The following is a 15,849-nucleotide window of genomic DNA, read 5'->3' as shown; positions in this document are numbered from 1 at the left end:
TAGGACATACTGTTGATGTGAAGACTGCAGTTGAAATGGTGGTAATGTATGTGGGTTGTGTGCCTGCTTGAGAGTAGGACTAATTTGGAATGGGCGCAAGGTAGTTAATTTGCGGCAAAATGTTTGCTGTACAGAACTGCAGTGGTGGTGGATTTGGGCTATTACCTAGAGGTGGCATGGAGAAATAGTTTGTGAGGGGTGGGACTGAATAGCTATGTGAAGCAATGTATGATAGTGTCGGAGGTGCGGACGTGACTGCAGTGCTAGGGGGAAGACTAGTGATAGGTGCCTGTGTCGTAGTACTATTCCAAGGTCCCAAAGGAAATGCAGTTGAAAAGCTTTGGCTAGTTACAAAGAGGTTGATAGTGATGTTTGGTGGGATGGAATATGAGGTATTGGACCCTAATGGTGGTATTTGAGTAGCAAATGGACTAGATGTGATATGGGGTGGAAGCAAAAAGGTAGTGCTGCTAGATGCAAATGGAGGATTTGGTGGAGTGGAAAAATGAGTGGTGGAAACAGATGCAAATGGTATACTTGAGGTTGGTTGAGATGTAGTATGCACTAATGGTTGAGTGAGAATGGGATGAGTGTTATGTGGAATGGGAACTGACACCTGGGTCGAGGGGATATTTGGGTCTGCTGGTTCTACCTGAGGTGGTTGCCATCCAAACAATGCGTGAGTAGGATTTGTTATGTTGATAGGTGGTGGACGTCCAAACTCAAAGACACCAACATTGTCTCTAAAAAAAATTTCCATGATGGTTTCCTTGTTGTGATCTATGATGGCATTTATGATGGTAGCATGACCAGGTTGGTTCATGAAAGCCTCAATATCAATGGATGATCCTGGTTCTTCTAGGATTTGCGGTGGTGGGTTTGATGGTGTCAGGGATACTATAGAGTACGCTTGAGCTGGGGATGTGTTACCACCATGACTAGGATCCATGTCTTTTTTTCTGTGTGTGCCTACCAAAACGTGTGGTGGGTGGCATGAAAGGATGCTTCTTCTAAAGATGCAAATGTAGCGAGGGATGATACTAAGGGTGTCTAAATGATATGGTGCTAAGTGCAAGAAACTTGTGTTTTCCTAAAATATGAATGTGGGAAATGTGATGGTGATACAAAAAAGTGTGACCCTAACCTTTGGCTCAAGGTGATGTGGGACACCAAAAAAAACCTATTCCTAGCAAAGTGTTGCGTTTCAAGGATACTCAAGATGATGAGAGATGTGATGCAAAAATGTTTCTAAGTGAGTGAGGAAATAACACTAAGATTTTAACAATGTAGGTGGAGGATTCTTCTTCAACAACCCAAGATGAGAGGAGATGGTCTAACTTCAAACATTTGAATGGGATAGTGCAATTCCTAGATAAAAGACTAAACCTATAAGTGTGTAAGTGTGTGTGGAAAAAGGAAGGACCTAATCAGAATGAGTAACAGTAGAGTTGTTGATAAGGCTCATATTAACACCACGTCGAAGGGTTAGGTTTTGGATTTTATAGTCCCATTTAGTTTACAATGCTACCTCAGCTCCGTCTTTCTCAATTTGATCCAATTTGGAAATCCTAGGGTTAGGGGTATGTTTCTTATGCTCTGCTTTGATTTCCTTATAGGTTGGTATTCGAGGAAGCTTAGCCTTCTTAAACTTAGTCTTGGGATGGCTTGACATGAGATATTTCCAAGGATTAAAATCACAACCGTGGGTTTTTTTGGAGGTAGTGACTACGCTAAGTGTGCGCTAAGCTAGGATTGACCAAGTTTGGCAAACATTAATTCAACAAGTAAAAGATCAAGCAATAGATAGGAACAACCATATAGAAGTTTTTATTTCCAGAATGTGATACTTGCGCCAAGGAGTGTATATTTTTACAAATGTTTTTAGCAATCACTTCAAGCACATGAACATCCTAGATGGTTGGCTACAAAGCTGACAAGTTGGTTTATTTGGGGAGTCCTCGATATACACACGGTACGTGAGGTCCAAATTCGTAGATGAAACCTAAAAGATGTCACACAGCCGAGAGGAGTGGTAACCCACTTCTCCTCTTTCACTTCTCAAGGGTATAAAGTTCCTTGAGGCTTAGCTCGAGTGACAAAATCTTGATCCCAAGAGAGGTGTCTTTGGATTCACCTCCTGATCTTTATACTCCGTCGGAATGCTGGAGTTGAGGTCATCCCAAGGGGTGATCAAATCCCTAAGAAGGCCCCCTAAAACTAAGAACAAGGTTTTGGATCCTAGTCTTATGCACCCAAGATGGCCCACAAAGGCGACAAGGGGAGAGAAGATTCAGATGACCTTAGGCTAAAAAGCAGAGTTCTGTCACCAACTGATTCTTAGATTGTCTGATCTATTGAAAACACAAGTGATTAAGATATAGATGTTCAATTCCAACTTTGAGATGCATCAACAAAAGTAACATCGGTCGAAGAATGCAAGCAAGAAGAAGAGTTAGGGTCTGCAAATTAAATCTTGCACACTCAGAGGCCCTCCACGTCAATTGATTTTCGGTCAATTTTAGAGCCCAAGCTTGAAATTTTTGATTGATCTAATTTCAATTCTTATACATTCAAGAAATCCTCTAACTTAAGTCAAATCCTCAAAAACCAAGTGAGTAGAGTTCGATTGTGGAACACTTAACACCTTTTTCAAGTGGACCCATCACCCCGAGTATGGTGCTGAGATTGCAACCAAAGGGTTTGAATTGATGTGTGGTTAGAAAAATGGTGAGTCCAATGATAAAATACTCAAGTTTGTTTTTGTTGATTGTTTTAACTTAGCAAATTTTGAAGATGCCCAAAAATTGAAGTTTGCCTAGATTGCATGCAGAATTGAAAGTTTGTAGTTGTTCTTTTTAAGCTCCAAAATGAAGTGTTTGATTTGTAGGGTTTTTAGACATACAAGTTCATTATTTTTCAATTTGCAAAGACAAGTGACAATGACTATAACCAGACCAACAAAATAGACAGCGTTCTCGTAGAGAAAATGCGAGACCAACATTTTCGTGAGGGTACACGCATTCTTGCAAGCAGGTTTGTGATCCCGCTGGAGTTTGCTTCGCGGGGATGCATTCCTGTGGGTTTAGCATGGTGCAAGAATGCTAAGAAAAACTGGTAAAAAAAAATAAAAAATAAAAAACCAGGGAGCTCGTTTTGAACAGAGCGATCTCGCTGGTTTATGATTTTTACAACTTTCCTGCACATGGGAATGAGAGTCCTACGGAAAGATAATTTATTACAAGTTTAATAGTAGTTAAAAAAAATAGTGCGCGTCCCCAAAAGTGGGAATGATGATCCCGTTGCTCTGAGGCGTGTTCCCGCTGGAGGATTTTTCGACAGGTTCATTAGTTACAATTGTTGCCATGTCGTTGTTGATATGTTGGCTAATGTTGATGATGTTCTCGTAGATGAACTCGCATTCCCAGGGTCATGGGTTCATGTTCCTACGACTGCGGGGATGCAAAAAACTAGGTTTTTTGAGAGTTGACTATGTAAAAATTGCTTATAGGGTTGTGTGTGCGTTCTTGCGGCAGTCAATTGTACCCTTCAATCAAAAACCACAAGATAAAGACACAAAAGTTAAAGCATAAAATGTTAGTCTTCCATGGTTAGCCAAAACATGAAAAAGCATGTGAAACTAGCATTAAATAAGATTAAAATGACATCAGGGTCCTACCGGGCATGCCAAAATGTATACACTAATATGTTAGCAAGAAATACTAATCTATTTAAAAACCAAAGCATTAACTAACAAAATCAATATAAACTTCAAGAGAGACAAAGTGAGGTCCTTAAATGAGAATATGAGCCATGGATAGGCTCTCTCAATGAGGATGATCACTTGATGTATGGATGGTGTCTATTTGTGAATTTGGGATGTATGCTCAAGCTTCAAATTGCTTCAATGGTGGAATTTATGTGGATTTTGGTGTGGATATGTGAAATTGGTATGAATTTGGCTTCTCAAAATGGCATGGTAACTTTGAGGTTATGGATTGTGATCCTTTGGCTTGGGAGAGGATCCAATTTATAGGCAAGAGGCTTAAGGGATGGAGGGCTAAGATGCAAGGATGGGGAAATGGTTAAGGAGGACTCAGATTGAATAAGAGGAGAGCACATGGATTGTGCTTCTTTACAACAAATCAAAGAGTGACACATGTCACAGGGAGAGTGGGTGGAGGAAATGGCATGGATGAGTCAACAAGGGAGGCTCAAGGCTTTAAATGACCCTCATAAGTGCTTGTAAGAGCATTTAAGGGCATTTAAGGGATAGTGGGCTTCCTTTATGACTAGGTGGGGGGGGGGGGGGGTATTTTTGGGAGGAGACTTTGGCTTGGTTTAAGAAAGTTCTTAAGCTTGCTTAGGAATGTGCAAATGATTAAGGGATGGATTAGGCTTGGGTTAGGATTAGATTAGAGATGGGAAAGTGGATGGCATTCATGAGGGTGGGTGAGTTAATGACTAAGCTAGGTTAGTATGGGTGGATGGGGTGGATTAGGCTAATGGATGGATTAGGGATAGGCTTAGGGGTTATTAGTTTTGAGGGATAGATTTATTAAATAGATTTATTTAATAAATAGGGATTTTTTTGGAATTAGATAGGAGAATAGGATTAATTGATAAATAGTGGGTTATTAGATTTATCAATTAGGACTATAGATGATTAATTAAATTAATCAACTAGGGGATGGAAAAGTATTAATTAAATAAGAATTTAATTAATGATGCCTTTAAAGATAGCTAAATAGGATTACCGAAGTGGTGTAATCAGATTTAGGTGTCTACACTATTGACTACACTCTTTGATTGGGAAAGTTGTTCACTTGTCATCTCTTTTGCTTTATCTACTTTTCTATTTGGGCTTCTTGTCTAGCTCTTGACTTGAGTCTCTAGTGTCATAAGCTTCTTGGCTTGACAAGTCACTCGTTCATTGCTACCAATATTTTCCAAGTGAAAACTCTACCTCTCTAGTTTGGACTGTTGATATTAAGTTCAGTTTGTCTATTAGTGACTTAACACTTAATCAGTTAGCTTCAATTGCTATTGAGCTAAATAGTTAGATTGCAGTGCCTATCAAGTTCTACAATGTCTACTAAGCTTTAGAGGCAAAAAATAGTGTTACCCGAGTGTAGTAGAGTCTATTGAGATTTTGAATAAAAGTGATGAAGATCTTAGTGTTAACTAAGCTCTGTAGCGTTAACCAAGTCCTACATTGTCTATTGAGCTCGCATTGTTAACTAAGTGAATTCAATGTTGACCAAGCATCACATTTTCAATTGAGTGATTTAGTATCTATCGAGTTTCTTAGTGTTCACCTAGTCATATAGTGCTGACTGAGTTCTTACTACTCAAAGTGATTAGTATGGATCGAGCTTTAGTGTCAACCGAGTGCTAGAGTATGCCAAGTGTTGATAGTGTTTGCTGAGTATCAAAACATCACTGTGTTGTCTTCAGAACCTGAGTTACAATAATGAGCCAACTTTGAGAACTATGATGAATTTGGTATTGTAGGCAATTAAGTGAATTGGTATATATGTAATGTATTGTATCATATCCAAAAGAAGTAAGAAATATGTATGTAAAGAAGTGAGAAGTAGATTAGTGCGAATTGAACAAGGCTACAAGAAATATATGGTATTGCAAGAGAATTAGGACAAGGCCATGATAATCATTTTGAAGTTACATAATGATTTCTTGTCACATTTTGGTATTAAATTGTAAATATTTTGCACCTTTGACATTTATGTCAAAAAGGGGGAGAAGATTATTAATCCCTGCCTTATACAAGGCAAGGAACTAATGTTTTCACTTGCCCTCCCCATATTTAATTTATTCAACTCATCAATTGATATATGCTAAAGTTTCCAAAAGGATATATTTGAAAAAAAAAATATCTGATGCAAATTACTTTTTTTTGATTGGTGATTGTAGAATTTCCTGGGCTTTTAATAAATTTTCATACACAAAAAATCTACGAAAAATGAGAGAAGAAAGTGACCAAGATAAGGATGCATTTATTGACATCAGGCAAGTTGGAGACATCATTCATTAATTATGTGTCAGAAAGAAAGAACCACGGGCAGAGATAGAAAATTTGAGACACCCTTGGGGATATTTTTAAAATTATAATTATACATTTAGAAGTGAGACATCATTCTATCTTTGTATTTCTTATTTATTACAACATGCACAAAAGTAGTGCTGGAAGCTCTACACGCTCATATTATGAATTAACATGGGAGTGAAAAAAATTAAAATATTCTTTTTTTTAATAATAATTTATTATTATTTTTAAAATATGTTTACAAGTATAATCTAAATATATATTATTTTGATAAATGATATCTATTCTTAACTATCCTTTAAAATAGTAGTATTTATAAATATATTTGTAGTTAATAGTTATAAATTAGTGATAGAATTAATATAAATATAAATATTCATTAGATTCTATATTTGGTATTTAATTATTTTTAAATTAAAAATTCTCAATTTTTTATAGTTCGTTACACCTTAATATATTTTCTTATCAATCAAGTATTAGTAAAATTTACTTATATTAATGTTAATAAATTATCACAATCTATTCCTTTCATTTATATCCTACAAATTTTCAAAATTTATAGTACAAAATTACAATTTTGTTTACTCAACATCTAGCTCTATCAAGACCTTGCACCTTCATTACCTACTTTCTCAACCCTACACAAGGCAGGGACTTATGCTTGCCAAGAGCTCTTGTTTGTATAGGAGGGAAATATATCATGCTCCAGATATATGTACGGGGGAGAGATATATGTATGGGGAGTAGTATTATGGAAGCATATGTAAAGATAGTAGAAATATGTTTACACAAACAATTTTGAAAAATAAAAATAAAATAAAAACAAAGTAAGAGGTTACCGAGCTACAATAAACATCAGTCAAAATCGAGTTGAAGACACAAATTGTTGACTAAGGGAGTTTTGACTGTAAATTTGAGAATTCAGATTTTTTTTATGATAAGTTTTTTTTGTCATTAATGCCAAAGGGGGAGATTGTTGACATTAAAGTCAATTTGTCAATTAGTGACTTAACACTTGGTCAATTGGCTTTAATTGCTACTGAGCTAAATAGTTAGATTATAGTTCCTACTATGTTTGACAACATCTATCGAGCTTCAAAGGCAAAGCATAGTGTTACCCAAGTGTAGCAGAGTCTATTGAGCTTTCCAATAGAAGTGATGAAGATCTTAGTGTTAACCAAAATTTTTAGTGTTAACCAAGTTCTACAGTGTCTATCAAACTTGCATTGTTAACAAAATGAATTCAGTGTTGATAGAGCATCACAATGTCAATCGAGTAATTCAATATCTACCAAGTTTCTATTGATATGAGATTGTTTTGAAGTGAAGAACCTATAATGGAACAATCATTATTTTATCATTGATGTCAAACTTGCTACTTGCTGGTAAGATAACTGCTTAGTTGATTTGAGTACTATGATTTTTTTCCTTGATGAAAAGGATTTGATCAAATGCGATAACAAGAGAACCTAGAGGAAAGGTTGAGTTATGGTATGAAAAAGGAGCACAAAGATTAGTTAAGGCAATGATGATATAGTGTATTGTTTATTTACTTAAGGCTGCAAAGGTTGGATACATTGATTAAGTCTAGAAGAACAAGTAAGAAGAATTGAGTCTACCAAGCTTGATCAAGTGGATAGTAGGTGTCGAAAAAAAGTTAGTGTAAGCCAAGTAGAAAATCAATTGTGAACCAAGAAAAGTGAAGATTTAGTGTATGTCGAGTGAATATAGTGTAATTTGAGAAAATTTTAGTTGGTGCTGAGCATCAATAAACTTTAGTGTTTGCCAAGTAAACTAGTGGAAGACGAGTGGAAGAACAATATGGAAGCTAAGTAACAACATATTGATGCTGAGTGCCAATATTCATGTTAAATCATAGATTTGATGAATACGAGTTGACTATTTTATTTTCTTGAATAGTGTGAAGCATGTGGAAGATAACTCTGATGAGCTGGTGGCACAAAATTCAAGGTGAACCATTTTGTGGAAAATTCAAAGAGGATTGAGGAAGAAGTTTCTAGAAGGACCAAATGGAAAAGTGGGTAGATTCATTGTATCTTACCCAATCTTATCCAACCCTAAACTGGAAGATTATGGTTAAAGAAAAAAAGATCTTTAATCTGTATTTATAGAGAGAGCTAATTAGAAGCAAAGGTTGTCATGTGCGAGAACCTAAGGAAGATAATGAGTCTAGGGTATTGCTTTATTCAATCACCAAATAGAAGAGACTGCAATTAACATGGAAAGCAAGGAGGCTTATGAGTATGAATGCTTGAAGGGTGAATAAGCTATGAGAGCTGAAGTGTGTGAAATCCAAGTAGAACAACAGATTGAAACAAAGATTTGTAATCTGCAAGTGAGTTGTAATTTGTTATTAGAGCAAGTCTTATTGTTACTCTCTAATCATTGTATCAATCTAGGGTAAATCCTTTCGATTAAGGTTGACATAACAGTCATTTGTAATTCTTTTAATTACGTGACATTCCAATTGAATAGTCTAAAGTCCTTTAACAAGGCTCACTCCTAATAGGGTGATAGAAATCCTCTAACCAGATCACATTTAATAGTGTGTATTGTAACCTTTAAGAGGGTTGGCCTTTCATAGGGCATCACTTTAGAAGAGAGAATAAGTAGCATGTTACTGGTGTTTTATCCCAATTTGGGTTTCCACATAAAATCCATGTGCCAAATGTTTTATTGAATCTATTATGTTTCATATTTACATTTCTGCAAAGTTGCTTTGACCTAGGACAATGACCTACAAAGTTTAAGTGTTGCATGATCTAATGGATGCATGCATAATAAGGTTTTATGGAAATGGGTTCACTAAGCTATGAAAAGTTTTATTTGTATATCTAGACCTTGGATAATTGATTCACTCCCCCTCTTAGTTATTCTAAAGAATTTCAACAATTAGTATTAGAGCAATCTTCTCAAAAGGACTAGTTTGAAGGTGCTAGAAATGAAAAGATCAAGATGTCAAAAAGAGAGGTACCCAAGCTTAGCAAAGAGAACTTTCCTGCATGAAAAAGTCTAATGAAGCTACAACTAGGAGGTCTTGGAGATCATGCACAATCTACTGTAATCACTGAGTATGTTGATCCTACTAGAGCCCTAACTGCCAATGATCCAAATAAGAAGAAAGAACACAATCAAGCAATGTTGGAGATTGCCTCTGCCCTAAGTTATGTTGAGTTCGATGACATCAAGGATTGTGATTTTGCAAAGAAGATGTGGGATATTGTGTGCACTATTTATGCAGGAGACACAAATGTCTTAAGAGCCAAATCTAAAAGTCTTAGAGGTAAGTTCAATGATATGATGATGCAAGAAGGTGAGAATTTTGCTCAATATTGATCTAGAATAAAAGATATTGTTAATGCTATAAGAGGAGCTAATGGTATTATTGATGATGATACTATTTTGAGTAAAGTATTAAGAACACAACTTCCCATCTATGTTATTAGAGTTTAAGCCATACAAGAAGTAAAATATATATCGAGTTCAAATTTGACTCAGGAAGGTTTTGTAGGTAGGCTTACTGCCTTTGAGCTCTCTAATTTTGATATTTTCAAACCTAACAATGTTAAATCTACTTTCAAAGCTAAGATGTCATTAAAGGAACCTAAGGAGAAGAAGAAAAAAGTCAAATATTTTTCTAGTGATAGTGACATAGATGACGAGGATGTAGAACAACTTGAAACACTGCTAGCAAGAAGATTTCATAGAGGCAAAGACAAATTTAAAGTTAAGTTACCTATCATGTGTTTGAATTGCAATGAGGTTGGTCATATTACTACTAGATGTCTAGAGAAGAAGAACAATAGAAGTTGAGACAAATATAGACGTAAAAGAGATGAGGACAACAAATATTAAAAAGAAAAAGGAAAGAAGTCTTGCTATATTGTAGAGGAGGAAATGGGAGATGGATTTGATGATCATAAAGATGAAGTGTATGTTTCAATGAAGGATGAATTTGACGAGGATGAGACAATTACACTAGTATCTTATGAGAACAAGAGTGATAGATGGATCACCGATAGTGAGTGTTCACATCATATGACTAGAGATAAAAGTAAGTTCATTACTCTGAATTATTATGATGGAAATAGTGTAAGGTTTGGTAATGGTGTACCCTGTCTAATAAAAGAAAAATGATCTATCAAACTCACATAAAAGATTTTGTGTGACAATGCTTATTATGTTGAAGGACTTAAATATAATTTGTTGAGTGTGTCACAACTAAATAGTTCAAATTGCAAGGTTGAGTTTGAGAACAAGATAAATTAGATCTATGACACTGATGGGAAAAATAACTAATTTGGAAAGGTGGTCAAACTAGAGGTAATCTATTTTATCTTGATACAAATGACACTACTTGTCTTGTTCTAGAATTTGATGATGTATGGTTATGGCACAAGAGGTTATATCATGTTAATTTTGACATCTTAGTTAATATTAGTAACATGAGGAGAGTCAAAGGTTTGCCTAAATTGAAGAAACTTGACAATATAATTTGCAAATAATGTTAGTTAGGCAAGATGACAAAATCTATTTTTAAGAGTAAGACTCACACTTCTAAGGAAATTCTTGAGATTGTTCATACTGACTTGTGTGGACTAATCAATGTACAAAGCTACAAGGGTGATGAGTACATTATCCTAGTTCTTGATGATTATTCTAAGATGATGATAGTTATGCTTCTAAAACAAAAAATATGATGTTTTTCAAATGTCTAAGTGGTACTTAGCAAGAGATGAGAATGATATAGATAAGATTTTGAAATGTCAAGATCTGACAGAGGAGGAGAATTTACATCAAATGAGTTTGAGATGTTCTGTAATGACAGAGGAATCAAAAGACATACATCTGTAACTAGGACCCCTCCATAAAATGGAATTGATGAAAGGAGGAACATATCTATAATGGAATGTGCTAGGACACTCATTATGGAGAAGAATGCTGCTTTAAAATATTGGAGAGAGGTTGTAAGTACAACTATCTATACCTTGCATCTTGTGCAAGTCAACAAAGGTACTCATTCAATACCTTTTGAATTATGGTATGGATATTCACCTAATGTAAAATATATTAAGGTATTTGGAAGCATGTGCTATATTCTTAAAGATTTTAGGGATGCTAAATTAGATTCTAAAAGTGAAGTAGATATATTCCTTGACTATTCCACAAGAAGTAAACCTTACAAGTGTTTAAGTTCTAACATTAACAAAGTTGTGGAAAGTGCAAATGTGAAGTTTGATGAATATATAGAGGTACATGAGGCTAAATCTATGAAGGAGCCAAAGAAATACAAATATTTTGTATACATTTATGAAGGTATGCTGTTGATGAATATGCTATAAATCAAGTTGAAAATCAACAAGTTTTTGTGACTACCGAGTCACATACAATGAATGCCTAGTTGCATTCAAGAACCGAGCTACAATCGGGTGCTGAGTTGTAGACTGAAGCTGAAACATATTCTAATTCTGAGATTAGTTTACATGAAAGAAATGTTGAATTACTAGATAAAGAAGTACACAGTGATTCAAAAGTTGATGGACCTATTGAAGAAAGTAGAGCAGAACCATGATTGTCAAAGTATGTCAAAAGACATCAACTTGCTGAAAAAATTATTCGAGACAAAGATGCTAGAGAAATGACAAGGAACATGTTGAGAAGTGATACATGTTTTCTTACCATGTATGAGACTAAGATAGTGAAAGATGCTTTAGAAAATGTGGACTTGAGCAAAGCCATGAAAGAAGAGATTGAACAGATTGAGAAGAACAAGACATGGACTCTAGTTCCTAGAACAGAGGACACATATGTGATTGGAACCAAGTGGGTGTATAGAAACAAGTTAGATGAAAATGGTGAAGTCACAAGGAATAAGGAAATATTATTTTTCAAGGGGTATGCACAAGAAGAAGGGCTAGGCTATGGAGAAACGTTTTCCCTTGTTGCAAGATTGGAAAGAGTCAGAACTCTACTTGCTTAGTTTGCATACAAAGGTTTAAAAGTTTATCAAATGAATGTGAAGTCAATATTTCTAAATGGAATATTAGAAGAAGATGTCTATATAGAAAAACCATAAGGATTTTTTGATGCTAACAACAAGAACATGGTATGTAGACTACACAAAGCTTTATATGGTTTAAAGAAAGCCCCAAGAGCATGGTATGAAAGGATTCAAAATTATCTTGTGAAGATTGGATTTGAGAAGATTGATGATAAGAAAAATATGTACTTGAAGACATAAGGAGGTAAAATTATTTTACTAGCTAAGATTTTTGTTGATGATATCATATTTGGAGGTCAAGATGGACTATGTAATGCATTTGCAAATAAAATGAAGAAATAATTTGAGATGTTCGTGTTTGGAGAGATCAAGTTCTTTATTGGTTTGCATGTATATTAGATGAATTGTGGTATATACATCACTCAGTCTAAGTATGTGAAGGAAATATTAAAAACTTTTAGATTGGAAGATTCAAAATTAGTTAGCACACCAATGGTGACAGGATACAAGTTGTCAAAGAATGATGATTCAGTTGATGTGAATCAAACATTGTACATGTCTATGAATAGAAAATTGCAATATGTACTACATAATAGACCTAGCATTGCATTATCTATTGGTATTGTTGCAAGATTCTTTGCTAATCCTAATGAGAATCATTTGATGTTTTTCAAGAGAATTATGAGATATCTGAAAGGAACAAAAGACTATGGTCTATACTACCAAAAAAATAAAAAATTGAGTTGAGAGTGTACATTGATGCTGATTGGGCTGGAAACATTGATGATAGAAAGAGCACTAGTGGAGAATTTTTCTTAGAAAAGAGGTTGGTCACCTAGACCAACAAGAAACAAAATTGCATATTTCAATCTACTACTAAAGTTGAATATGTGGCTACTGCAGTAAATTGTACAAACATAGTACATATCAAACAACTAATGAAAGGTATGTAGGAAGAAATCACTGAACCTATGATACTTTATTTAATAATAAAAGTTCTATAAATATATCAAAGAACCCTATGATGGACACAAAGACTAAGCACATTGCAATCAAGTATCATTACTTGAGAAAATTAGTTCAAGACAAAGAAGTGAAGATGGAATATGTGAATACAAAGGAGCAGATAGTTGATATCTTCATAAAAGCTTTACCTAAGGATTCTTATGAGTATTTAAGAAGTAAACTAGGGGTGATACCCCTATCCAAAGCTACTTAAGAAGCATGAGTAGTGCCCTACATCTACCGAGATGAATTTTGTATCTTACAACTTGATGTAGTGGATCATACTTTAGGAGCTGCCTAAAGTAATCAAAGAGCTAGAATAGAAGATCAATCACAAGTAAGGTGATAGAGGAAGAAATTGAAATTGTTGACATCTACATGTTGAGATGACAAGTCTTTAGTATTGTTGTCAAAGAGGGAGATTTACTTGTAATATCTACTCAGAGGGAGATAGTGTACTTGATAGTTACTAAAGAGGGAGAAATGACTAAAAGAAATACATCTACCTAATAAGAGGGAGTGATCAAGAGAAAGTTAGAAGGAGAAACCTTGCAAGATGAAAAATGAAGGGAGTCATAAGGAAGAGTTGATTGTCAGTTGATCAGAAGAAAATTTTGTAGCCTATATAGAAGATAAAAGCTGCTGATAGAGGGAGAGATTTTAATACAAGGAATTATTTTCTTTTTGGTATTATTGTTGATATTGGTTTTCCATCAATGCCAAAGAGGGAGATTGTTGATATGAGATTGTTTTGAATTGAAGAATCTGTAATGGAACAATCATTGTTTTGTCACTGGTGTCAAACCTACTACTTGCTAGTAAGACAATTGCTTAGTTGATTTGAGTACTATGATTTGTTTGATTGATGAAGAATATTTCATCAAATGAGATAACAAGAGAACCTAGAGGAAAGGTTGAATTATGATATGAAAAAGGAGCACAAAGATTAGTTAAGACAATGATGATATAGTGTATTGTTTATCTACCTAAGGATGCAAAAGTTGGATACATTGATTAAGTCTAGAAAAACAAGTAAGAAGAATTGAGTCTACCAAGCTTGACCAAGTGGATAGAAGTTGCCAAGAAAAATTAGGGCAAGCCAAGTAGAAAATTAGTCAGAGCCAAGAAAAGTGAAGACTCAATGTATGTCGAGTGAATATAGTGTAAGCCAAGCAAAGTTTAGTTGGTGCCGAGCATCAATAAACTTTAGTGTTTGCCCAGTAAACTAGTGGAAGATGAGTGGAAGAACAATATGGAAGCCAAGTAACAACATATTGATGTCGAGTGTTAGTATTCATGTTCAATCATAGATTTAAAAAATCTAAGCTGACTATTTTTTTTTCTTGAATTGTGTGAAGCGTGTGGAACATAGCTATGATGAGATGGTGGCACATAATTCAAGGTAAATCATTTTGTGGTGAATTCAAAGAGTATTGAGAAAGAAGCTTCGAGAGGAACGAAATGGAAAAGTGGGTAGATTCATTGTATTCAATCTAACCTACCTAATCCTAAAATGGATAAGTGTGGTTACACGATAACATATCTTAAATCTCTATTTATAGAGAGCTGGTCAGAAGAAAAGGTTGTCATGTGTGAGAACCTAAGGAAGAGAAGGATTCTAGGGTATTTCTTCATTTAGTAGCTAAATAGAAGAGACTACAATTGACATGCAAAGCAATAAGGCTTAAGAGTATGAATTCTTGAAGGGTGACCAAGGTATAAGAGATGAAGTGTGTGATAGCCAAGCAAAATGGAGGACTGAAACAAAGATTTATAATCTGCAAGTGAGTTATAATTTGTTATTAGATCAAACCTTACTGTTACTTTCTAATCATTGTATCAGTCTAGGCCAAATCCTTTAGTTTAAGGTTGACCTAACAATCATTTGTAAATCTTTTAATTGGGTGACATTCCATGTAAACGATCTAAAGTCCTCTAACAAGGCTCACTCCTAATAGGTTGATAGAAATCCTCTAACCAGGTCACATTTAATAGTGTGTATTTTAACCTTTAATAGGGTTGACCTTTCATAGGGGATCACTTTAGAAGAGTGAGAATTAGTAGCATGTTACTAGTGGTTTTTCCCAAATTGGGTTTCTTTATAAAATCCATGTGTCAAATGTGTTATTGAATCTATTATGTTTCATGTTTACATTTTTGCAAAATTATTATGGCCTAGAACAATAACCTATAAAGTTTAAGTTTTATATGATCTAATGGATGAATGCATAATAAGGTTTTATGGATATGGGTTCACTAAGTTGTGAAAAGATTTATTTGTACATATGGACCTTGGATAACTAATTCACACCCCCTCTTAGTTATTGTAAAGAATTCTAATAGTTTCTTAGTGTTCACTAAGTCATACAGTGCTGGTTGAGTTTGTGCTACTTGAAGTGATCAGTATGGACCAAGATTCAATGTCAACTGAGTGCCAGAGTATACTTAGTGTTGATAGTTTTTGCCGAGTATCAGAACATTACCGAGTTGTCTTTAGAACCTGAGTTATAGCAATGGTTTGACATTTTTTAATTATGATGAATTTGGTATTGTAGCCAAATCCAACAAGTAATTAAGTGAATTGGTATATATGTAATGTATTGTATCATATCCAAAAGAAGTAAGAAATATGTATGTAAAGAAGTGAGAAGCATATGAGTGTGAATTGAAGAAGGATTCAATTAGTATATGGTATAGTAGATACTTATCTATCATAGTTAGGTGATCATTGCAATTCAAGGAATCTCATTCAACAAAT

The sequence above is a fragment of the Cupressus sempervirens genome, chromosome 5 (assembly GCF_028749045.1).
Source record: "Cupressus sempervirens isolate cs-2001-9-10 chromosome 5, ASM2874904v1, whole genome shotgun sequence".
NCBI lineage: Eukaryota > Viridiplantae > Streptophyta > Pinopsida > Cupressales > Cupressaceae > Cupressus > Cupressus sempervirens.
Note: the sequence above shows the minus strand (reverse complement) of the source record.